Below are 12,779 nucleotides of genomic sequence, written 5' to 3'. Positions count from 1 at the left end.
GGCTTTTTTTAAATCTTGTTTTAAAACAACGGTTAGCAAAAGTATCCAACATAAAATAATGGACAACTACTGTTTGAAAATAAAAAATATATATATACAAGCATGTGCACAGACTTTTTCCATGGCTGTTGTTCAAACCAGAAAAAGGGCAAACATCGAGGAAAAAAACCCTACATTTTAAATACTACAAGAAACCCAGAAATATTTTTTAACCCACTTAGTTGTTTTAGTTAAAAACCTTTAGAAAGTCAAATGATTACTCTGAATAAAGAAGAAAAGCACTAAGAGTGTAGATCTCCACCAGGACCAATCCTATTGTTCACGTGCTACTAAATTGTGTGCCATCTCATGTGTATCGTGTGCTGGTATGACAATAAACTTCCATGAATCCTGTCAAACACCAGACAGTTAGTAATATGGTTTCACATAAAAATGTTGGTGAAACTGCTCATTTCTACCTAGCGATAGGTGGCTCTAACTGTAGTGCTAATCACTCACCAGCAGAAAGCCCTCATCACACTGCTAATCAATAACTACCATCTTAGGCACTTAACATCACTAATCGCCAGTTAACAGCTATCATGCTAAATGTCAACTATCTTAAATGCAGACATGAAGACTGTACAGATGTTAAGTACAATATCAGATAGCGTCCAGAGGGGGCGCCATTGAGTGTGTTGTGGGGATTAACGGTGTGGATGAAGAAGCACGAGCATACTTGCCAACCTTGAGACCTCTGATTTCGGGAGGTGGGGGGCGTGGTTGGGGGCGTGGTTAAAAGGGGATGCGTATATTGACAGCTAGAATTCACCAAGTCAAGCATTCCATACATACATACATACATACATACATACATACATACATACATACATACATACATACATATATATATATATATATATATACATATACATATACATGTGTGTGTGTATATATATATATATATATACATATATATATATATATACATATATATATATATATATACATATATATATATACATATATATATATATATATATATATATATATATATATATATATATATATATATATATATATATATATACATATATATATACGTATATATATATATATATATATATATATATATATATATATATATATATATATACCGTATTTTCCGCACTATTAGCCGCACCTAAAAACCACAAATTTACTCAAAAGCTGACAGTGCGGCTTATAACCCGGTGCGCTTTATATATGGATTAATATTACGATTCATTTTCATAAAGTTTCGATCTCGCAACTTCGGTAAACAGCCGCCATCTTTTTTCCCGGTAGAACAGGAAGTGCTTCTTCTTCTACGCAAGCAACCGCCAAGGTAAGCACCCGCCCCCATAGAACAGGAAGCGCTTCTTCTTCTACTGTAAGCAACCACCCGCCCGCGTAGAAGAAGAAGGAGCGCGCGGATATTACGTTTCATTTCCTTTGTGTGTTTACATCTGTAAAGACCACAAAATGGCTCCTACTAAGCGTCAGGGATCCGGTTCATGAAAAGACGCAATCTCTCCATCCGCACACGGATTACTATTTCACAGCAACTGATATTCCTGTGAACCGCACTGTGGATACAACGGGAGCACGTACGGTGAATATTCGCACCACAGGGAATGAGAAGTCATCCTTCACTGTGGTTCTAGCTTGCCATGCTAATGGCCAGAAACTTCCACCCATGGTGATATTCAAAAGGAAGACCTTGCCAAAAGAGACCTTTCCAGCCGGCGTCATCATAAAAGCTAACTCGAAGGGATGGATGAAGAAAAGATGAGCGAGTGGTTAAGGTAAGTTTAAGTTTACGCGAAGAGGCCGGGTGGCTTTTTTCACGCAGCTCTGTCCATGTTGATATACGTATGTTTGTGATTGCACATTTGCGTACATTTTGGGAGTGAACAGAGTTGTTAGAACGCTGGTTTTTAATATATTATTAAAGTTTGACTGACCTATCTGACTGTTTTTTTGACATTCCTTTAGCGCAGTTAGATGCGGCTTACAACACCGGGCGGCTTATAGGTGGACAAAGTTTTGAAATATGCCGTTCATTGAAGGCGCGGCTTTTAACCCAGGGCGCCTTATGGTGCGGAAAATACGGTATATATATACACACATCCTGAAAATATGCAAACAAAACTGTGTTTAGATAATTGATACTTCAAACTTGCATAAATAAATATTAAGGAATATAACATAACTTGGCTTCTGAGAGCTTCAAAATGTCCATCCATCCATCTTCTTCCGCTTATCCGAGGTTGGGTCGCGGGGGAAGCAGCTTAAGCAGGGAAGCCCAGACTTCCCTCTCCCCAGCCACTTCGTCCAGCTCCTCCCGGGGGATCCCGAGGCGTTCCCAGGCCAGCCGGGAGAGATAGTCTTCCCAGCGTGTCCTGGGTCTTCCCCGTGGCCTCCTACCGGTCGGACGTGCCCGAAACACCTTCCTAGGGAGGCGTTCAGGTGGCATTCTGACCAGATGCCCGAACCACCTGATCTGGCTCCTCTCGATGTGGAGGAGCAGCGGCTTTACTTTGAGCTCCCCCCGGATGACAGAGCTTCTCACCCTATCTCTAAGGGAGAGCCCCGCCACTCGGCGGAGGAAACTCATTTCGGCCGCTTGTACCCGTGATCTTGTCCTTTCGGTCATGACCCAAAGCTCATGACCATAGGTGAGGATGGGAACGTAGATCGACCGGTAAATCGAGAGCTTTGCCTTCCGGCTCAGCTCCTTCTTCACCACAACGGATCGATACAGCGTCCGCATTACTGAAGACGCCGCACCGATCCGCCTGTCGATCTCACGATCCACTCTTCCCCCACTCGTGAACAAGACTCCGAGGTACTTGAACTCCTCCACTTGGGGCAAGATCTCCTCCCCAACCCGGAAATGGCACTCCACCCTTTTCCGGGAGAGAACCATGGACTCGGACTTGGAGGTGCTGATTCTCATCCCAGTCGCTTCACACTCGGCTGCGAACCGATCCAGCGAGAGCTGAAGATCCTGGCCAGATGAAGCCATCAGGACCACATCATCTGCAAAAAGCAGAGACCTAATCCTGCAGCCACCAAACCAGATCCCCTCAACGCCCTGACTGCGCCTAGCAATTCTGTCCATAAAGGTTATGAACAGAATCGGTGACAAAGGGCAGCCTTGGCGGAGTCCAACCCTCACTGGAAACGTGTCCGACTTACTGCCGGCAATGCGGACCAAGCTCTGGCACTGATTATATAGGGAGCGAACTGCCACAATAAGACAGTCCGATACCCCATACTCTCTGAGCACTCCCCACAGGACTTCCCGGGGTACACGGTCGAATGCCTTCTCCAAGTCCACAAAGCACATGTAGACTGGTTGGGCAAACTCCCATGCACCCTCAAGGACCCTGCCGAGAGTATAGAGCTGGTCCACAGTTCCACGACCAGGACGAAAACCACACTGTTCCTCCTGAATCCGAGGTTCGACTATCCGGCGTAGCCTCGTCTCCAGTACACCTGAATAGACCTTACCGGGAAGGCTGAGGAGTGTGATCCCACGATAGTTGGAACACACCCTCCGGTTCCCCTTCTTAAAGAGAGGAACCACCACCCCGGTCTGCCAATCCAGAGGTACCGCCCCCGATGTCCACGCGATGTTGCAGAGTCTTGTCAACCAAGACAGCCCCACAACATCCAGAGCCTTAAGGAACTCCGGGCGGATCTCATCCACCCCCGGGGCCTTGCCACCGAGGAGCTTTTTAACTACCTCGGCAACCTCAGCCCCAGAAATAGGAGAGCCCACCACAGATTCCCCAGGCCCTGCTTCCTCATAGGAAGACGTGCTGGTAGGATTGAGGAGGTCTTCGAAGTATTCCCTCCACCGATCCACAACATCCGCAGTCGAGGTCAGCAGAGCACCATCCCCACCATACACGGTGTTGACACTGCACTGCTTCCCCTTCCTGAGGCGGCGGATGGTGGTCCAGAATTGCTTCGAAGCCTGCCGGAAGTCTTTTTCCATGGCCTCCCCGAACTCCTCCCATGTCCGAGTTTTTGCCTCCGCGACCGCTGAAGCCGCACACCGCTTGGCCTGTCGGTACCTGTCTGCTGCCTCAGGAGCTTCAAAATGTAATGAATAAAATGCTAAAGTTGTTGATAAACAAGCAATTATTTTAATAATTAGATATGGTCATTCTAAATGAATTACTATGATCATTTAAAATTAATTATTTCAAACATGTTTATTTTAATGTATAATTCTATGGCTGGATGTAATAAGGAGTCAGAAAAAATACAAATAAAAATACAATTAATTTTGATGTTTTTAGCAAAATATAGTAAAATTGTTTTTGTTTTTTTGTTTTTTTTAATTAATAAATATATTTAATTGTAGGTAAGATAAACATAATAATACAATTTATCTCTAGTCTGGATGATTTAGTTCTTGTCACCCTGTTGTCCTCCCGTCGAGGCTGTCCTCACTCAGGTCAGCATGGAGCTGGAGGGGGCGTGGCCTCAGGCTCCGGCTGAAAATCGGGAGATTTTCGGGAGAATACTTGTCGCGGGAGGTTTTCGGGAGAGGCGCTGAATTTCGGGAGTTTCCCGGAAAATTCGGGAGGGTTGGCAAGTATGAGCACGAGTAAAGTAAGCTGTGTGAAGTTTACATGAAGTCTCTGGAGTCTGCTTTCACGCATATAAACACTACACAACATGGTGTCAGAAGTAAGCGAACCTACAGTGGGTAAAAAGTAGGTGTAGTTGAGAGAAGTGAGGCCGAAATAGTCCAGCCGAGGTCGTCAGTGTTTACCTGGCCGGCGACAGGCTAAACTACGCTAGGCTACGGCATACTTGCCAACCTTGAGACCTCCGATTTCGGGAGGTGGGGTGTGGGGGCGTGGTCGGGGGTGGGGCGGGGCGTAGTTAAGAGGGGAGGAGTGTATTGACAGCTAGAATTCACCAAGTCAAGTATTTCATATATATATATATATATATATATATATATATATATACATATATATATATATATATATATCAGGACTTGAGCCTTTTGAATTGACATGACTTGACATGACTTTGGGTTTCCCCAAAACCCAAAGATGAAAAAGTTATTCGGGAGCGCTCCGTATTTTTCATTGTGTACTTGTCTATCAGCGTTGCGTGTGTCAGCTGGTGTGGTCTCAGTACAACAGCCAATCAAATTAGATCTACTTTGTTTTCATCACACAACATTCATCCAATCAAATTGCAGGACAACCAACGAAGAAGACATGTCCAAACCACACGCCAGTGAACAAAAAAATGATACCTAAAATAATTTTGTTTGGGTATAAAAATTACGAGGTGGTCAACACAAAACGGTTTGCAGTATGCAACACATGCGGTTCGAAAATTACTGATGGAGAGGCAACAACTTCCAACTTCGTCCGGCATTTGAAGTTGCACAAAGAACGGTAAGTTTTGAATGTAAGATAACGTTTATTGGCTAAGTAACGTGACTTTTATTTGCTGTGTAGTTAAATCAGTGAGGCTGTAAACTCACTGCTAACGTTATAACGTTATTGCAAACACGGGAATCTGTTGCAGTTCACTACCTTATTCATACTTTTTGATTTTTTTTTAAGCAGGGTTACGTTAGTCAATATATCACACGTAACGTTAGACGGCGGTCAGCAGCACCGCATATTTTAGCCACCTAAAAAAAGACAAAAATAGTCAAATAAAGGTCAGTTAAAATGTATACTATATTATGAATATGTGTACCGTTTTAGCTAGCTTTCTGACATACTGTTGGTTGTTTACCTCAGTGGTCCCCAACCACCGGGCCGCGGCCGGGTACTGGTCCGTGGATCGATTGGTATCGGGCCGCACAAGAAATAATTGTTTTCTTTTTTTAATTAAATCAACATAAAAAACACAAGATACACTTACAAGTAGTGCACCAACCCAAAACAACTCTCTCCCCCCTTTTGTTCTGGGCATTGAACATGAAGACTCTTCCTTCACTGTTCCGAGTGGCCATGAGAGTCTTGGCAGTGCCTGCCTCCAGTGCTCCAGTGGAGCGAGTTTTCAGCCATGGTGGCATCATACTACGCCCCCATCGTGCACAAATGACTGACAGACTCTTGGCTAATTTGGTCTTTTGCAGATGCAATGCAGCATAGGGCCCTGACATATAAAAAGTACAACTTTTTTGTTATGTTCACGTATATGTCATGTTTTTTCAATGTTAACACTTTTGTACAAATAAGTACATTTGCACTTTATTTTTCAATGTGTTTGTTCTGTAAAGGAATGAGTTAATGTTTAAAATGACTGGTTAATAGTGCTATTATAAAGTGCAATGTCAGCACAATTTTCTTTCCTGCAATTTAAAATGCACTTGTTTTAATAAATAAATACAGCGTTTGAAAAGCATACACAATCTGTGTTAATATATTAGTCTGTGGTTAAAAGGACTTGAAAGGACTCGAAACTCAAAATGCAGGACTTAGGACTTGACTTGAGACTTTCCAGTCTTGACTTTGGACTTGACTCGGGGCTTGCCTGTCTTGACTCGGGACTTGACTCGGACTTGAGGGCAAAGACTTGAGACTTACTTGTGACTTGCAAAACAATGACTTGGTCCCACCTCTGATATATATATATATATATATATATATATATATCCTGAAAATATGGAAACAAAACTGTGTTTAGATAATTGATACTTCAAACTTGCATAAATAAATATTAAGGAATATAACATAACTTGGCTTCTGAGAGTTTCAAAATGTAATGAATAAAATGCTAAAGTTGTTGATAAACAAGCAATTATTTAAATATTTAAATATGGTCATTTTAAATGAATTATTATGATAATTTAAAATCAATTATTTCAAATATGTTTATTTTAATGTACAATTCTATGGCTGGATGTAATAAGGAGTCACAAAAAAATACAAATAAAAATACAATTAATTTGGATGTTTTTAGCAAAATATAGTAAAAATGTATTTAGTTTTGTTTGTTTTTTTAAGTTAATAAATATATTTATTTTTAGGTAAAATAAACATAATACAATGTATCTCTAGTCTGGATGATTTAGTTCTTGTCACCCTGTTGTCCTCCCTTCATGAAAAAAGGCTGTCCTCACTCAGGTCCGCATGGAGCTGGAGGGGGCGTGGCCTCCAGCTCCGGCCGAAAATCGGGAGATTTTTGGGAGAATATTTGTCCCGGGAGTCTCCCGGAAAATTCGGGAGGGTTGGCAAGTATGGGCTACGGTGAGCACGGAGAGCAGCGGATCAGCATCGGAGCCCCCGGATAAGGACGGGAGATGACAGATCAAATATTCTCCATCGCGCCTCCTGGCAGCTTCAACTTCGAGGAGCCCAGCTCGTGGCCGCAATGATTGAGACGGTTCGAGAGGTTCAGGATGGCGTCAGGGTTGAGCGGAAAAGAGGACGGCTATCAGGTCGACTCCCTACTGTATGTGATGGCTGAAAAGAGTGACGACATTCTCACTACGTTACCACTAAGCGACCCACAGAAGACAGTCTATGCAGAGGTGACAAAAGCCTTTGATGAACATCTTGTGGGTAAGCACAATGTCATTTATGAACGTGCGAAGGTTAAAGGGGAACATTATCAGCAGACCTATGTAAGCGTCAATATATACCTTGATGTTGCAGAAAAAAGACCATATATTTTTTTAACCGATTTCCGAACTCTAAATGGGTGAATTTTGGCGAATTAAACACCTTTCTAGTATTCGCTCTCGGAGTGATGACGTCACATCGGGAAGCAATCCGCCATTTTCTCAAACACATTACAAACACCGAATCAAATCAGCTCTGTTATTTTCCTTTTTTTCGACTGTTTTCCGTACCTTGGAGACATCATGCCTCGTCGGTGTGTTGTCGGAGGGTGTAACAACACGAACAGGGACGGATTCAAGTTGCACCAGTGGCCCAAAGATGCCAAAGTGGCAAGAAATTGGACGTTTGTCCCGCACACTTTACCGACGAAAGCTATGCTACGACAGAGATGGCAAGAATGTGTGGATATCCTGCGACACTCAAAGCAGATGCATTTCCAACCATAAAGTCAAAGAAATCTGCCGCCAGACCCCCATTGAATCTGCCGGAGTGTGTGAACAATTCAGGGACAAAGGAACCTCGGTAGCATGGCAAGCAATGGCAGCAGTTTGTTCCCGCAGAGGAGTGAGCTAAACCCCCTGGATGTCTTGGCTCACACCGTCCCTTATACCACCAAAGGTGATCAAGAGAAGAATATCGACTTAGCTTCCCTGGCCTGCTGACATCAACTCCAAAACTGGAGAGATCAGCTTTCAGGAAAAGAGCACGGATGAGGGTATGTCTACAGAATATATTAATTGATGAAAATTGGGCTGTCTGCACTCTCAAAGTGCATGTTGTTGCCAAATGTATTTCATATGCTGTAAACCTAGTTCATAGTTGTTAGTTTCCTTTAATGCCAAACAAACACATACCAATCGTTGGTTAGAAGGCGATCGCCGAATTCGTCCTCGCTTTCTCCCGTGTCGCTGGCTGTCGTGTCGTTTTCGTCGGTTTCGCTTGCATACGGTTCAAACCGATATGGCTCAATAGCTTCAGTTTCTTCTTCAATTTCGTTTTCGCTACCTGCCTCCACACTACAACCATCCGTTTCAATACATGCGTAATCTGTTGAATCGCTTAAGCCGCTGAAATCCGAGTCTGAATCCGAGCTAATGTCGCTATAGCTTGCTGTTCTTTCCGCCATGTTTGTTTGTGTTGGCATCACTATGTGACGTCACAGGAAAATGGACGGGTGTATATAACGATGGTTAAAATCAGGCACTTTGAAGCTTTTTTTAGGGATATTGCGTGGTGGGTAAAATTTTGAAAAAAACTTCGAAAAATATAATAAGCCACTGGGAACTGATTTTTAATGGTTTTAACAATTCTGAAATTGTGATAATGTTCCCCTTTAATGACCACGCCCCTACCAGCACGACCATGGGAAAAAGTGTCGGCTGATATCTTTCAGTGGAAGAATGGACATTATATCGTGGTGGTGGACTACTACTCTCGATACATTGAAGTAGCAAACCTCCCGACCCTGACAACATCTACAACTGTGGAGCGACTCGAGGTCATCTTTGCAAGTTTTGGAGTGCCTGAAATCTTGGTGACTGACAACGGGCCACAGTTTGCTTCCAGACTTTGCCACTTTTGCCCAGGACTATGGTTTCAACCACACGACCAGCGGCCCTCGCTATCCCCAGAGCAATGGGGAAGCAGAGAGAGCTGTCTGCATGGTCAAACAGCTGCTCAACTAAAGTCCAGACCCTCATAAAGCTCTTTTGGCTTACAGAGCTACACCACTGGCTCACGGGTTGAGTCCAGCGCAGCTGCTGATGGGGAGGAGGATAAGATCAACAGTTTCTACCGCTCCACAAGCATTGAAACCAGCCTGGCCAAACCTCAGGCCTTTCAGGGAAAAAGACAAATAACTAAAAGTGAAGCAGAGAGACTCATTCAACCTGTGACACAAGACAAAAGTCTTACCAGATCTGGTTCCAGGACAGAGAGTGTGGATTAAAACAGCGCAGACCCCAGCTACTGTCCGGGGACCGGCTTAAACACCAAGGTCGTACAATGTGGAAACAGACCAAGGGAGCTTAAGACGAAACAGGGCTCACCTGACAGTGCTCCCTGAGAGAGGTCTGTCCTGCCCTGATGAGACAGAGACTGTCCAAAGGCAGACAGATTCAGGTGAAACAGTGACCAGGTCGGGAAGAGTTTCCCGCCCTCCAGATAGACTGGATTTATGAACATTCTAATTGACCAGAGAGTTTTCCCCGGTCTTTGGAAAGAATGGTGTAGACCAGGAATCGGCAACCTTTACCAGTCAAAGAGCCATTTTGACCAGTTTCACAAATTAAAGAAAACAATGGGAGCCACAAAAATCTTTTGAAATTTAAAATGAAATAACACTGCATACAAAGTTTTTATTTTGCTTTGTGCTGTGCATAAACCAAGGGACTAAGACACGCGGCCCACACCCTATTATAAAAATTGAATGTTAGTGCGGCACGCGGATTTTATATGAATGGCGCTCGACAGTGTCATACTTATCAACCCACCCGATTTTCCTGGCAGTCTGCAAATTTCAGGGCAACTGTTCTCTCGAGCGTGCCGTGATGGTACGGCATTTGGCGCCTACTACAACCAGCGTGCCGGCCCAGCCACACGTTGTATGAGGCTTCTACTTGCCCACGTAAGTGACAGCAATGCATACCGTATTTTCCGCACTATTAGCCGCACCTAAAAACCACAAATTTACTCAAAAGCTGACAGTGCGGCTTATAACCCGGTGCGCTTTATATATGGATTAATATTAAGATTCATTTTCATAAAGTTTCGGTCTCGCAACTACGGTAAACAGCCGCCATCTTTTTTCCCCGTAGAAGAGGAAGTGCTTCTTCTTCTACGCAAACAACCGCCAAGGTAAGCACCCGCCCCCATAGAACAGGAAGCGCTTCTTCTTCTACTGTAAGCAACCACCCGCCCCGGTAGAAGAAGAAGAAGCGCGCGGATATTACGTTTCATTTCCTTTGTGTGTTTACATCTGTAAAGACCACAAAATGGCTCCTACTAAGCGACAGTTTTCCGGTTCATGAAAAGACGCAATCTCTCCATCTGCACACGGACTACTATTTCACAGCAACTGCCTAAAGACTTTCAAGAAAAGCTGGCTACTTTCCGTGCATATTGTAAAAACAAGATAGCTGAAAAAAAGATCCGGCCAGAGAACATTATCAACATGGACGAGGTTCCACTGACTTTTGATATTCCTGTGAACCGCACTGTGGATACAACGGGAGCACGTACGGTGAATATTCGCACCACAGGGAATGAGAAGTCATCCTTCACTGTGGTTCTAGCTTGCCATGCTAATGGCCAGAAACTTCCACCCATGGTGATATTCAAAAGGAAGACCTTGCCAAAAGAGACCTTTCCAGCCGGCGTCATCATAAAAGCTAACTCGAAGGGATGGATGAAGAAAAGATGAGCGAGTGGTTAAGGGAAGTTTACGCGAAGAGGCCGGGTGGCTTTTTTCACGCAGCTCCGTCCATGTTGATATACGACTCCATGCGCGCCCACATCACGCTGGTTTTTAATATATTATTAAAGTTTGACTGACCTATCCGACTGTTTTTTTGACATTCCTTTAGCGCAGTTAGATGCGGCTTATAACACGGGGCGGCTTATAGGTAGACAAAGTTTTGAAATATGCCGTTCATTGAAGGCGCGGCTTTTAACCCAGGGCGGCTTATGGTGCGGAAAATACGGTACTTGGTCAACAACCACACAGGTTACACTGACGGTGGCGGTATAAAAAACTTTAACACTCTTACTAATAATGCGCCACACTGTGAACCCACTCCAAACAAGAATGACAAACACATTTCGGGAGAACATCTGCACCGTAACACAACATAAACACAACAGAACAAATACCCAGAATCCCATGCAGCCCTAACTCTTCCGGGCTACATTATACACCCCCGCTACCAAACCCCGCCCACCTCAAACACGCACAGGGGGTGGGTGGGGGGGTCGATGTGTGAGGGAGCAGGGTTGGGGTGGGGCCGGCGTTTGGTGGTAGCAGGGGTATATAATGTAGCCCGGAAGAGTCAGGGCTGCATGGGATTATGGGTATTTGTTCTGTTGTGTTTATGTTGTGTTAAGGTGCAGATGTTCTCCCGAAATGTGTTTGTCATTCTTGTTTGGTTCAAAGTGTGGCGCATTATTAGTAAGAGTGTTAAAGTTGTTTTATATGGCCACCGTCAGTGTAACATGTGTGGCTGTTGACCAAGTATGCCTTGCTGTTACTTATGTGTGCAAGCAGAAGACGTATATAACAAGAGGCTGAAAAGGCACGATGTTAATACAGATTGTAGGGGACGTTAAATTCTGTACCATCATGACATGCCCTTATTATTATTATTGTAAGGGTGAAAATTGGAAAATTTTAATCCCGGGAGTTTTCTGCGAGAGGCACTGAAATCCGGAAGTCTCCCGGGAAAATCGGGGGTGTCGGTAAGTATGCAGCTGAGCCGCATCAGAGTGATCAAAGAGCCGCATGCGGCTCCGGAGCCGCGGGTTGCCGACCCCTGGTGTAGACCTAACAGTTTGTTGTTCCTAAAAACATGTGTGTTATGTTGGGTACTAATGTTATTGAATGTGAGTTGAACATGCTCAGTTATTAATACCTGGTGATTAAGATAGAAGTAACTATCATTTTGGAATTATTTTATTTTTAAACAGTTCAATCTTTAAAATAAAGAAAAGAGGTATACCGTATTTTCCGCACTATAAGGCGCACCTAAAAACCACAAATTTTCTCAAAAGCTGACAGTGCGCCTTATAACCCGGTGCGCTTTATATATGGATTAATATTACGATTCATTTTCATAAAGTTTCGATCTCGCAACTACGGTAAACAGCCGCCATCTTTTTTCCCGGTAGAACAGGAAGCGCTTCTTCTTCTACGCAAGCAACCGCCAAGGTAAGCACCCGCCCCCATAGAACAGGAAGCGCTTCTTCTTCTACTGTAAGCAACCACCCGCCCGCGTAGAAGAAGAAAAAGCGCGCGGCTATTTCCGTACCGGTACGTTTCATTTCCTTTGTGTGTTTACATCTGTAAAGACCACAAAATGGCTCCTACTAAGCGTCAGGGATCCAGTTCATGAAAAGACGCAATCTCTCCATCCGCACACGGATTACTATTTCACAGCAACTGATATT

At 43.9% G+C, this 12,779-nt stretch overlaps 1 protein-coding gene across 1 annotated transcript in view; it reads right to left on the bottom strand.

Moving 5' to 3' along the window:
- LOC140679657 (uncharacterized) overlaps positions 1–12,779 on the bottom strand; it is a 60,912-nt gene that overhangs the window by 31,627 nt on the left and 16,506 nt on the right. The window lies entirely within an intron of this gene.

The sequence above is a fragment of the Nerophis lumbriciformis genome, linkage group LG20, assembly GCF_033978685.3.
Source record: "Nerophis lumbriciformis linkage group LG20, RoL_Nlum_v2.1, whole genome shotgun sequence".
Classification (NCBI taxonomy): Eukaryota; Metazoa; Chordata; class Actinopteri; order Syngnathiformes; family Syngnathidae; genus Nerophis; species Nerophis lumbriciformis.
Note: the sequence above shows the minus strand (reverse complement) of the source record. Positions and strands in the feature narration are given on the sequence as shown.